Genomic DNA, 13894 nt, shown 5'->3' with positions numbered 1-13894 from the left:
TCGGGATACATTTACGGCAAACTCTTATTAACGCCATCTAGTAAAATATGACTAAACAAGTGATGATCATGTTACTGCTTATGTACAAATACACCTAAAAATATTTGTTATTTGTGTTATATTTTCTTTAATAGAAAATTGCTTTGTTGATACACGTTTAGTTTTATTTATGTAATAGAGACAGAAATACCATAATTTAAAGTTTAAGTAAACATGCACTAGATGTCGCCTAAAATATTTTCTGCTTTGGCGGCCGTCACTATCGAGTCGCGCTGAGATGTCACGTCACGTTCACTTCGTTGATTTTATTCCGCTTTGTTTTGCGGAGCTGAGAGGACATCATTTGTCGATTTCTTGCGTTCAACGGTTGTGTTCAATGTTTTTCATATTAAAAGTATTTACTGTGTGAATAGACAATATATTTTGTACGAGAAGTGTATTCTTATTAGACCGATGACTGTGTTTGTGATAAATAATTGAGAGATTGCATTTGCACAATCGTTGTGAGACTTGATGTCAATAAACTTGTCGGTGGTATTTTATGGGAAAGGTGTGCCGCGTCGTGTTCGTATGTGCCGGGTGGCTTGGAGTCGGTATGGAGGCTGGTAGGGCCCCTGTGGCGCCCATGCCGTTGGTGCGATGGTGTAGTAGCTAGGAGCGAGGTGAGTGGCATCAGGCAGCGTTCGGGGCCGCGGCAAGGCAGCGGCGGGGTGCGGGGTGCGCGGCGGGCGGAGGACAGCGTGCATTCACCTCTGACCCGCGCGCGGGGCGAGCGGCGCTCAAGGTCGGTGCGCCGCCTGAAGGTCGCTCGTCACGTGACGCGAAGGGTGCACACCCCCCCTCCCTCGCGACCTTACCCACCCCTAGACTTTTTGATAGACGAACTACAGTGTTTCGTATTTATAAATAATAATAATAGTGTGCACCTGTTCTATTATATAATAATTTATATGTATTGGTAATAATAGATTCTATATAAAAAGTCCGCTGTTTCTACACTTCTTAACCATGCAACGGATTTTGATAGTTATTTATATGCATATAATATACAATGAGTTCACAACTTCACATCAAAGTCTTTGTCATTTATTTATTTACTTACTAGCGGCCCTACTCTGCTTAGCACGGGTGATTATTTAATAGCAAAATTTGCGCTAGTGTAACTAGTGCAGTGGCAGAGAAAGACCGAAAAAGAGATGGATGGACTGCGTGAAAGATGGTATGTTGAGGAAGGGAGTAAATAACGAGATGACTGCGAATAGAGATGAATGGAAGAGAAAAACACATTACGCCGACCACAAATATGTAAATGGGATAAGGAAGAAGCAGATGATGATGATTTTAGCCTAGTGTACTTTATTGTAGATTTAGTAGGAATCCCTAAATTTTGTCTACAAAAATATATTACAACTATAATACTCAGGGATAAACCAGCATTCATAGCATAGTGATTGAATTTTGCAAATCTAATGTTATAAGAAGTAACTTTGACTATTTTATTTTTATTATAGTTACGCCCTTATTTTCATAGACTGAAGGTCCATGCCCTTTTTTACAATTTTTTTTTGTTTTTTAATCCTGTCTTTCTATTATTATTTTTTCCACGCCTTCAATGCTCCATGAATAACACCCATTGTGGCTTCCCGCAGTTAATATATTACTATTTTTTTATTTGAATAAATAAAATAAATTCCACGGGGACGAAGTCGCGGGTACAAGCTATATGTTCATCATAAAATATAGTTAAGCTTAAATTAAGGGTTTCTATGTACTAATAACATTAAACAAACGAGATAGAATTATGCACCTATGTTGAAGTTCCTTTCAGATAGGTGCATAATTATATCTTAGATGCAATGCACGCTTCCATTCCATTGCAGCATAGAATGAATAGAAAATTCTTTATTGAAATAAAGTTAAATTTAAATACTTTTGAAATGTCATACTTTTTTTTTAATCATCGGCTCATTCGGAAAGCTTACAAGAACTTGCGTTGTTGCTCTTTTACTTAAGTAAATACTGAAACTTTACATTTTTAAGTTCAAATATGTGAATACAATTTACCAACTTGCACTAATTCATTAGATTAAATACACAATTAACTGATTAAGTAACTAAACAAGATTTAAGACCAGTCCCTACAAGCAGCATTCCCGAGTATGACGGAGCAACTATGTAGATTCCGTTTTTAGAATGCCTTCGTTTTGAGTCACGTTAAAAGTTGTAGTACCTTGAGTACAGACACGCCTTCTTGTAACGCCAGCGATTTCGTCACAACAACCGACCGTGGGTGGTAATTGTGTTGCTGATCCGAAATGCCGATTAAGTAAATATACCGCTAACTTTACATCTAATTAACACAACGGTTATATCCCATAACTGGCGATTGGTTAGCAAATCCATATTATAAATGCTGGACTGAATTAACGTCTGTCTGTCTTTTTTCTTTCTTGTCTGTTACCTTTTCGCGACTAAACGGCTGAACGGATCTGAATGAAATTTGATATAAAGATAGATTTGAAATAGCTTTGTCTGAAACGGTCCAGACGATGATAGTGATAAAAAATATAACTTGCATGTGGCTGAAAATGTCTTATGAATAAATTATTATGACTTTGTACAAGAAAAACAGAGGAAGGCGCGGCAAATAACTTGTTATCTTATAAACTTTATATTGATAATTAATTTTATAAATACAAAATGTCTACTTTGTCCGGGAATCGAACTTAACACTATCGTGAAGGTGGTAGAGCAACCGCTAGACTACTAACGCTTTGAAGCCGAAGAAACAGCCTCTCACGTAATCTTGGATTGCAGAACGTACACAAATCCTCAGAACGGTGAGGTCGCACCGTGAAGCCTGTGAAGACACCCGGAGGCTTCTGCGCTTCTGAGAGGAGCATGGCTGGATACTTTAGCAGTTTTGACTGTACACGCACAAGTGGCCACAAAACATACAAAATTCCTGGGAACGGTGAGGTTGCTCCGTGAAGCCTGTGAAGACACAGACAGACAGGAGTCTTCTGCGCTTCTGAGAGGAGCATGACTGGCTGCTTTTGTAGTCTCGGCTCTATATATGAGAGGCTAAATGCCGAGAGTACAATTTACGTTTGAACCACCAAGGTTATTAAATTAAACTACTTACTTAGATATTCTGTATACTGCAAGGTAAACGTTATCATATCTTGATCTTTACGAGGCAAGAAAGAACCACTCTCCAACCCTACTGTTTAATTGCAAAATGTATGTCGAAATAGGATCTTGACAAGCTCATTGTTTCTACTAAGCCGGATGGAATTGATTAATGAACTACTGCAATAATTAACCATTAAAGTTACAGTTATTGGTAGTGTTGTTATTCTCTTTGTTAGTGCGATTGCTGTGTTTACTTCTGCATTATCATGCAATATAACTGCAAATACAAACGGTGTAAGTAAAGAAATTAGTATCCTCAATTCTCTCCTTACATCGTTTGTATTGTTAAACAAATTTAATGTAACTAGTGGTCGGCCAATGGTCGAAATTCGACCATAATTGGTTATTAATGACGACCTCGGTGATATAGCGGTTTAGCACACCGTTTTACTGTCCGATAGTGTGTTCGATTCCTAGTGCGATGCAAACATTTCTATTCATGCGTATGATTATTTATATCGGTCTAGATGTTTGCTATTATATATTATGTATGTCAAGTTTTCAACTACCCATAACACAAGCTCTGCTTACCGTGGCACTAGATGGCTGACTGTGACGCAGATAGACTTTCGTAGAATGTAGTTTTAACAGCTCTTTTATAAAATATATAGATTGCATCACAATAATATAGTATTGCTAGCGAAAGCTTTATACATATAATATGACAGAGTTATAAAATGTGCGTAGCAAGTCTCCCAATGCCATCATGTGCTGTTATCCCGAATGGGGAATAGAGGTATTGTCAATTATCTACGTCATTATTGCTGCAATTTTTTTTTTAGTTTCGTTCACGGTGTTTCTGTCTGTGATTTAGTCGGATAATTTGTTATTTTATTTCTGCCAAATTTGAACTAAGATTTCGAGTGTAAGTCTTACTCTCCCGGATCTCTTAATTTTTTTGAGAACTTGTACAATACAAATGTTAAGTTCACTGAAACTGTATATATATACTTTATATTGTATCTATAGACTCATTGAAATAAACACAGACATACAAATAAACACGTATTGTTATGTGAGACAGTTTCAGAATTGTAGTTCAAATTATATGTCTGGCTTGTATAAAAAAGACACGAAAGTCACTTAAAAATTCCCAACAATTTCAATTGCAGATCGCGGTGGCGACCTCGAATTTTATTTCAACAGAAATAGACTTGTTTTGACGGCCTGTTTGCGTGTGATGATCTTTATTGCACTATAACAAAAAAAGTAATCAGAAATGTAAATGTCTCTTCTCGTACAAAAATCGACTAACTACACACCGCTATATATTTGTGTTTCTTTTCTTGTTTATAAACCAACTAGCTATGCCAGCAGTTTCGTACACGTGAAATTTATAGCATATATGTTATTCTGATGTATAAGCTACATTACTGTAGAGTTTCAAAATCCGTTCAGTAGCGCTTATGCGTGAATGAGTAACAAACATCCATCAATTTCTGAGATAGCGTGCACAAAAGTACAGAGAAATTTTTAGAAACTATATGATTTTTATAAATTACTAGCGACCCCGCAAACGTTGTTTTGCCATATAAATAAAATCGCTGTTAAAAAATATAGGTTGGTGATAGAAGAGTGAAGGGAAAATTTTGGGTTGCATGTATTTTTTAATGCCACATTATATAAAAAAAATTAAAATATTTTTTTGTCCAAAAATTGAAATATGTTTGAGGTTGGCAACCCTCATCACTTGGGAGTATAAAAAATAGATAGTACCTGATTCTCAAACCTACTTAATATGCATAAAAAATTTCATAACAGTCGGTCAAGCCGTTTCGGAGGAGTATGGTAACTAACATTGTGACACGAGAATTTTATATATAAGAAAATAAAGAAATTATATTATTTGTGTATAGAAACTAAAAAATATTTCATGTAATTTATTATAGATCCTAATATTGCAATTATTTCAAGCTCCACAGAATACAATATCCAATAAACTGATCATTAAAATGATTCGATTTAAAAATATATAAAATCAAACGCGAGTGTACTCTCTCCACTTTCACGTTGAATGTGTGTGTATGTATGTGTGGGGTAGGGTTGCCAACTTTTTATGACAAAAAAAACGTATTAACTGGTTTGGATAGGAAAAAAAAAGTATTTTTAAAATTTCATGTTTTTATTGCTTTAAAAACGTATTTTTGTGTGCTTTTGACACTAGAGCTGTGACAAATGTCACAACTTACAATTGACATCTAACATTTCTTTCAGTAATTATAAATCGTTAAGTACCCATAATGAGTATTTTGTATTACGCATCACAGTAAAGGTTGGAAATAAAGTGTTTTTGCATACTTTGTATGTAAAAGTATAAGTACCAAAAGTAATGTAGGATACGTTATTATAAAGTATGGTTGGCAACCCTAGTGTGGGGTGAGATGGCTGTGTGCGTCGCGGCCGGTGACCTTGCTATCAGGCGGAAGCGCGCGGCCGCGTGAGTCAGCGCGCGTCTGCCGACGAGTTCGAGGGAGCAGGGACCTTCACGATCCGTCTATTCCTAACTATCTACTTCCATCAACCACCTATAATTGAAATGACGCGACTTAAAAACCTTTGTTCTGAGTTCTAGATGTATTGTTCGATATTTGAATTTTAAAATTTGAAGTGACGTCATTATGTTTGTATTAAATTAGACAGAATTAACATTTGAGTATTATTTGTATTTAAGAATAAATTGATAATGGAGCAATTTCGTACTGCTGTAGGTCGCACTTTACATCCATCTATATAGAAAATGAAATTAAATGTATATAAATAAGTAATGTAAAGATATTTACTTTGGCATTAACACGTAAAAAGAAATACATAGTGTATTAAATAGTTAAAATATATAATATTTTGATAGGTACATACATGAAAATTCGTTGCACTAGGGTACAGGTACACTTATGAGAATCCCAACTATTTTAAATTTTTCATTGCTATTATCCTGATACATTAATTTTATTATAGAATAAAAAACAAGTATCACAATTGGACTTCTTTTCTTAGTCCAATAATAATATACATCTACGACTTATGACGGTAATACTATGAGAGACGTTCTACGCTAGATAAAGTTCTCTGACATTTTAGTGTGATATTAATCGATATTAATAATTTTCGAACTGTGGTGCAGACTGCAGCCTGGGCCGGAAGAGCCCGAGTAGCTTACCACAAACCAGAGATCCAAGATTGGTTAATGGTAGATGGTATGTTATCTGAAAATAATTGTATGAATAAACTATCTGATCTAGAACGCAAGAGCTAGGGTAGCATGGGGCAATCTAGCTGGTCTTCTATTCCACTTACGCCCGTGTCGACTAGGCACTGACTGGCAAACCAAACTGGCCACCTCGGCTATATGACCAGTCCGACGCTAGTTTAGCGGAACAAAATAGATTGTTCTGTTTGTATAGTTATATTCATATGTACGGAGTACTGCGGACGCCCTCGACCGACTTGCATTCACTTCTTCAGCGAATAACTATGAATTGAATAATAACGTTAATACATATAATTGCTAGATATATATTAAAGCAATGTATGTACTAGGTTTATATTTTTTTAATGTGTGCATATGGATATTCACCTGACTACGCTCATATTGTAAGCGGGACACTAGAGGGTGATAGTATGATTATAAAGACAGGTTTGTTGGCACTTCGTGGTAGAGAGAGAAGTTGGAAGTTAATTTCCCTCTCTTGGGTAAATTTATAGCTTTGGGACCACTTCTCATTTTTAATAATTTCTTCCCTAGTAACTACAGAACTCTAAAAAGAACTCTATACGAAGACGTTAGTCCAGTGTGGTATTAGAAAAGTAGGTTTAATTCTTCTCTCATGAAGAAAATTGCCTAGCAGTGGGAAAAAAAAACACTTAATACTATTGCTTAATATTGTTTGAATGTACGAGTAAGAGGAGGGGATAAAACCTATCAATAGACCAGACTGGTATAAGAATAAGGTTAAATTCTTCCTTCATGAAGAGAGATCCTAATCCTAACTAAAAAACCGCTTAGTACTACTATTTTGGTTTTTTCCTTACTGTTAGGTTTAGAAGAGATTTAGGTGAAATTCGAAAGAGAGGGAATAAGACTTGTCTATTCAAAAGGGATGATTTTATATTAGTTTGAGATTATATGGCGCTGTTGTGTATGACTGTTTAGACAGATATATATCACCAAGTAACAAAGTACAATAACTCCATTGAAGTACACACGGCCTTGATAGGAAATAGCATGACGTGTGACTGTGATGTGCATGACGTATATTTGTTCTATATTACGACACATTCACCTCTAGTTGGTCACAAGTTGTAACAAGTTGTCTAGTGATTCAGACTTCTGAACTTTCATAATCCTGTATTTTTTTTACTTGGAGATAATCCCTTATGGAGACCCGCCCCGGGAGAGGTTAGCAGGTACTGAGACTCCTACTTACTAAAAACTCTAAGATGTCCCTCACCCAACGCCATATGCCAAAGTCGCGGGATCGATGTCAGTCCACTGCGCAGAAGTTCATAACCCAACCTAACTCGCAATATACCTACGGGGTACAACATAATATTAGGGTCAACTGATCATCCGAAGCTCTAAGGAAGCAAGTGGTCCGTTGAGAGTGGGCGCGGAGTGGTCCCCGTGACACTCGGCTCCTTCAATTGAGAACGCAGCCTCCTCTCGGCCATACGCTGATGCGAACAAGAGACTTCGGCCACTAATCGCTTATAAGAGGACACCGAGGGGTTTTGGTAGATAAGCATCCCATAGTATCCTATTCCTCTTCATAAAGATGGGCGGATCTGTATGAATATTTGCCCTCGTCAAAAAAAAAGGGTCAACTGATAGCAATGTCGTTTCTGTTTGTTTTCTTATCTCATAACCTTGACGTTAAGGCAATTTCCATTAAATCGAACGAGTTAGGGTCGACGTACGTCAATAAAATTGTAACAAGTGTTAATACGGCCTTGGTTCAGTTTTTTAAAGTTAAATTTGAAAATTATAACGTTAGCAACTACTTGTGGTCACTTGATGTTTGATGTATTAAGTTTACTCTAAGTTGGCATGAACTGTTCTAAAAACAAATATCTCAGTGCGTTTTATGTAACATTATCTTATCTGTGGTTTTAACTAATCCTGACTTTAGATCGTCGTGGGTGCGGTTTGTTTTTATCGGTTTATATATTTTTTACTATGGATGAATATGAAGTGGTGCCTCGCCTGCGCTAATTGTTTGTGTTGACGAGACCCAAGTGATTTATGGGGATGTGCATGAGATCAGGTTAATTAGCCCATCATGATAAATTCACCTGAATTTAGCATGATGGTTTCCAGAGGGTTCCGCATGGAGGTCAACCTGACATTATTGCTAGCAATGGGGAAATCAGTCCATATTAGTAAAAATCTTCTGTCTCCCTCTATCGGTTTATATTGGTCTAAATGTTTAAAAAAACCCAAAGCCCAAGTTAGTTTGGGAATATATGAAGCTAATAGACAGGTCTAGTGTTGTTTATTATAAAAAATATTTCAAACCGGTTATTATTTAAATGTATCCCTAGTTCCAGCCGCGTGAGATTTATAGTCTATGAGTTATTCTGATGTATAAGATATATTATTGTAAAGTTTCAGTAAAATCCATTCAGTAGTTTGCGTGAAAGAGTAACAAACATCCATCCATCCACATTCCACACTCATATATTAATAATATTAGTAAGAAGTAAGATTATAAAGTAGGTGCTTTTTTGTAATAGTGCATTGAGACATGATTGTAATTCTTAGCAAAAAACTGTCTCTGAATCCATCCACATACGTAGTAGAGCTTGACTCTAGCGGTAGTATTACTGGCATAATACGGTTCTCGTGACTAGATACCTGTGATTCAGTGATATCGTCACTATGATGGCTCAGAACCGTTATTTTGATAACGACCCAAAGTACACTCATCTGTAGTCTAATCTTTATTATATACTACTAAAATACCTAGCACGTTGTACAAATTAGTCTTTATATTTCACCTTTGTTAACTGTTTAGCAGCTTGCTTTGTAAGTTGTGTTTAGGGCACTCTATTCTCTCAAATTTGAATTTTAATATGAATCTGTATTGTAAATATGTACAACGTTTATTTGAAAAGAATACGAGCTGAGTTTCTTGTCAGTTCTTCTCATCTTGAAATCATTCCGCACTGAAGGTAGATTTGACATATCATAAGACAATAATAAACATATTTTTAATTTTATTGAATGGTAAGTAAATTTACAAGGTAGGGAGTTGCCATAGTCCTCTGAAATGAGGGGTACAGCGGAAGTCACAACACTACATGATGTCTGCACGGACATGTTTGAACAGCACGACTGCGGTTCATGTGGCGGTGGATGCCGTGAACATGAAAATAATAATTATTTTTTATATTAATCATCTTTGGTTTTTTTTTGTTATTGGAACAAAATTATTTGTTTTTTTTAACGAAATCTGCAGTAGACATTTTTTTTGGCACACGAGTAGTTTTAGTAGACGAAAATGATTCACAGTTGTCTGTTTTTTTTTCTATCCGTCGCATACGATGAGTCACATTCCAAAGAAACCTCATTTATCCAAAACGGTTCAGCTTCAGACATAAGCTCTGTAAATATTTAAGGTCTTAAACACACATGCGCGAATAACATTACAATTCAATTGAATACAGCCGTTTCACATAACAATGAATTTTGTTTGCACCCAAGCTGAGTCACCGGCTCACGAACATTGGTACCAAATCGAACCTTGGAATTAAAATTCTCAAGGTAAACCTTGACCGTCCTTTTCAAGTGAATCTAAGGTCATTTATTTACTAACGACCCGCCCTGGTTTCTGACGGGTGCATGGTAGGGATTTCTCGTTTAATTAAATTAAAATATAAGCCCATATTACTCACTAGTTTATTAGCTTTGTATTGGTAAAAGAAATATTTAAATCGCTTAAGGATTTTTTGAGTTTCGCCAACTATACATACAGTAATATTATAAAGAGGTAAAGTTTCGGTCCAATTATCTGATTTTTAATCTTTTAGTATTGAATAGCCTAAATATTTATGGGGGAAGATTATATGCTAATATCACGCTACGACTAATAGGAGCGGAGCTGCGTTGAAAAATGTTGCGAAATCGCGAAAAATATGACGTAGACGAAGTCATGAGGTTCAGCTATTTTATAATATTAGTTTAGGTAATAATAAAAAGTTGAGGTAACTAAATGTCACTGATAATAATCACTACACATATCACGATTTTCTAATAAGATACAATGGGAATATTAAATGAAATCAGACGCCAAATAAAAATTGAGTCGAATTGACAATCTACAATATATAGTTTCTGGGTGGTCCATACTGATGACTATTGCAAAATATCATTTGCATTTTATAATTGAAATAATTATCAGGTTACTTTAATATGCACCTGCAATATGATTCATGGCAGCAGTATACCTACTTACAGATTGTATTAATGTTCAGAATTAATGCGACATAAATAGATTGTGTAGGTATACCTCACAGTTATACTAAGTGGTCCCAAATTAGAATATTGGAGAGTGGAAGAAACTTTTACGTTTACAGTGTTTTTCCACCAACTGTTGACTGACCGTTTTTTGTTTGTAGCACATCTTTGTTGGTTAATACTGTTTACGATGATTCTTTTTGTAATCTATAGGATTTATTCCCGACCTGGTTTCGTACAATGTATGTCATTATTGGTTTTTGTTTTCGTGAAAACAATTTTACGTTATAATAAATTTAAGAATGATTCCTGCTGATAAACTGCTTACTTTGCAAGGTACTTCAGTTTGAATCGGTATAAAAATTGACTCTTAAAACTTATGGGGTAAGTAGGTATAACACATTAGTGCATTGGAATGGCATCGCATGAGGGGTCACAAATTTATTTCATGATGTCAATCCATCAAGTGGTCCGTCTGCATATGGGGCATTCTACTTACATTAGAAAAGTATGTGTCGTGGCCTGTGCTTTGCTACACTGATTCGGTCCTGAGTTCTATTTTAGGTGTGATCAAAAATATTGCATATCATATTTTTAACTACTTCTTCAGTGATGGACACACTATATTGCACACTTAGTACAATATAGGATTAACTTAAAAATTGCAAACTTTGGAAAATCCACTCACACAATTTAACTTTAATGTTTAATTAAAAAAAAATTATTAAGTTACTAGATGTGCGATATCAAACAAATTTAATCCGAGAGAACGCGTTGACTGTATGACTATACACATCGACATGTGTTCAGGTCTTCCACCTCAACTCTTGGCTTGCGTTCTCCACCATGGCGACAGGTGGCGATGCGGCTAACTATCTGGATAACATACTTTGAAGTTTTTTTTTTCGGATTACTCTAATGGTGTTGGCCGCAGATGGCCTTTACAGCTTCACCGGACCATCGGGGGCGAGTGCAGGGAGTATTACATATTTAGTGCTTTATCAGATGTACTAATTAATGTATTAATTACAAAACGGTTCACGCGGGTCAGGTGAACGTTCGGGGCGTCAGCGATTTCAAATTTCATCCATTCACGTCACTCTGTGACCCCGGAGCTTTATGTTGCGACAGAAGTAAAAGGCGAGGATGTAGGCACTGAGTCGCCGTGAACACTAGTTTGCAAGTTTTAAACTACTTGAGAATGAAGAATCTTTTGTATTTTTTAATGAAACATTCCTTCACGTAAGTCATTTATTTGCATTACAGACAGATATACATATGTAATTAATGTCATACTGATATAAGCAGATAGATAACGCTGTAATATGGCTTATGTTAGTAGGAATGCAGATTTTTATTAATAGAACAGTTATATAAAAATATTATTAAATTTCGATAAACATTTCCAGGTACTTATTCGATAACAATTTTAAATTATCATTATAAATATTATTATAATTGTCATGATTGCATTTGTCTTATTTTTATTCATAATATTTATAAGTCAATTAATCGTCTAGACATAGAGAGTAGAATAATCAAATGCAATGTGCATTTGATTATTTTATTTCTACAAAACATAAGAATCTTATAGAACATCAAAACAAAATACTATATGTATGTACATAAATGTGTACTCCGTGAAAATACTTTTAATAATTCAAAGAGTTACAAATCAACTTATTATTGTTGTGTGATATTTTAAGATTTTCACTTTGGCTTAAAAACTATAAGCACCTGTATACACTTTAAGTGTATGTGTGATTGACATATCAAATATGACGTCATTCACAGCTGTCGACAAAATACAGAGTGCAAATATCAAAATCGAGTGCCTAAGGCCAACTGCAATTGACAAAAGCTACTTTCTCCGGTATCCTTACGAGAGCGCGGGTGCCTGAGATCGAGACTCGACGCAGAGCGAAGGTTTCGCAACGGTCCCCGTTCGAAATTTCAATTCCGCGAAGTCATTACAACGCGTGAGTCACAGGGTTACAGGGAACAAACAGGTCTTGATGGCGACGCCATTCTTCTGCCGACTAATAGTCGGCAATATGGGATTTGGAATAGAGATTTCAAAAATAATCGATTATGAAAAATATCGATTATTATTAAATAAATAATGGAGTTTTTCAATCGATTATAATTCAAAAATCGTTTTTCAAACGATTATAATTTAGCAAATTAATCATTTGATTACTTAAGCAATAGCCTAATTTTCTTCACAGATGATGTTTCCATCCAAATGACAGGTTAAGTGACCCAAATATTAGGGGATGTGAAAAAAATAAACGTATATTATTCAGTAAAATGTATGTTTATTTTTAAGCGATTAATATTAAAATAAATTATATCAAATTTTATACACAATGTCAGATGTATAATTTGGAATCAAAGTGCTTGGGCAATACAGCCTTGAAAACATCAGAACTGAGGCATTCTAACACGATGCTACATTAACCCATTCTACAATCGGGCCAATGCTTTTCTTCGTCATAGAAATTTTCGAAAGTTTAATAAGCTGTAAGTCTGTTAGCCAATTTAATTAGGTACATAAATATGAAACCTGTGATTTAATAATAAATGAAAATTATTCATTAACACCTTTAATTAAACTTGTTACAATCCATCAACCTTTTATCAGTCTCTTATTTTTTTTATATAATTTTTTTTTTCAAGGCTTTTACTGTCCAATTTTATTAGACACAACTATTGAAAGTACAATCAACCTTAACTTAAGTTACAGCCCCTTAATTTTTCTTCTATATTTTTCTTTGACATACAAATTTTTCTTACGTTTTACCATGCTGTAGTTTTTAGTCATTGTTAGGCTTATATCAATATTTGTCAAATTCATTAGACAACAAATGTAACAGCAAATTTAAAAAAATAACAAAATAGGTTCTCAAATGTTTCGTTTAACGAAACCTAAGCCATATCAAACGCAGCGATCGAAAGCCGTCAAAGTAATGCCAAACACGGTCGAACGACGTGATCGCACAACACAGCAATTTCCGGACCGCTTTTTATGGTACCCTGCATCTTTGAGCACCAATTAAGCTATTTTAATTTCGGCGCTGGAAAACTCAGTCATAGTGACGGTTATACCGGTTAGTCTAGGCCACATGTAGTCAAAGTTTTTACTGACTTTCCTATCTGTAGTAGATACTAGTGGCCCACCACGGTTTCGCGTGGATGCCGCCGGCAATGAATTCTGTATATATTAATATAATATGTCGTATTAAT

At 35.3% G+C, this 13894-nt stretch overlaps 1 protein-coding gene across 1 annotated transcript in view; it reads left to right on the top strand.

Annotated features, from left to right (window-relative positions):
• The first annotated feature begins 278 nt into the window (after positions 1–278).
• The window catches only part of LOC131853437 (nuclear hormone receptor FTZ-F1 beta), a 36062-nt gene continuing 22446 nt past the window's right edge, over positions 279–13894 (top strand). The window contains exon 1 of the mRNA XM_059204324.1: positions 279–662. The gene's annotated coding sequence lies outside the window, so the exon portion shown is untranslated. The remainder of the gene's footprint in view (positions 663–13894) is intronic.

This window comes from Achroia grisella, unplaced genomic scaffold (genome assembly GCF_030625045.1).
Source record: "Achroia grisella isolate CSIRO2021 unplaced genomic scaffold, CSIRO_AGI_Agris_v1 utg902, whole genome shotgun sequence".
Classification (NCBI taxonomy): domain Eukaryota; kingdom Metazoa; phylum Arthropoda; class Insecta; order Lepidoptera; family Pyralidae; genus Achroia; species Achroia grisella.
The sequence above is the reverse complement of the archived record's forward strand: the minus strand, read 5'-3'. Positions and strand labels throughout refer to the sequence as shown.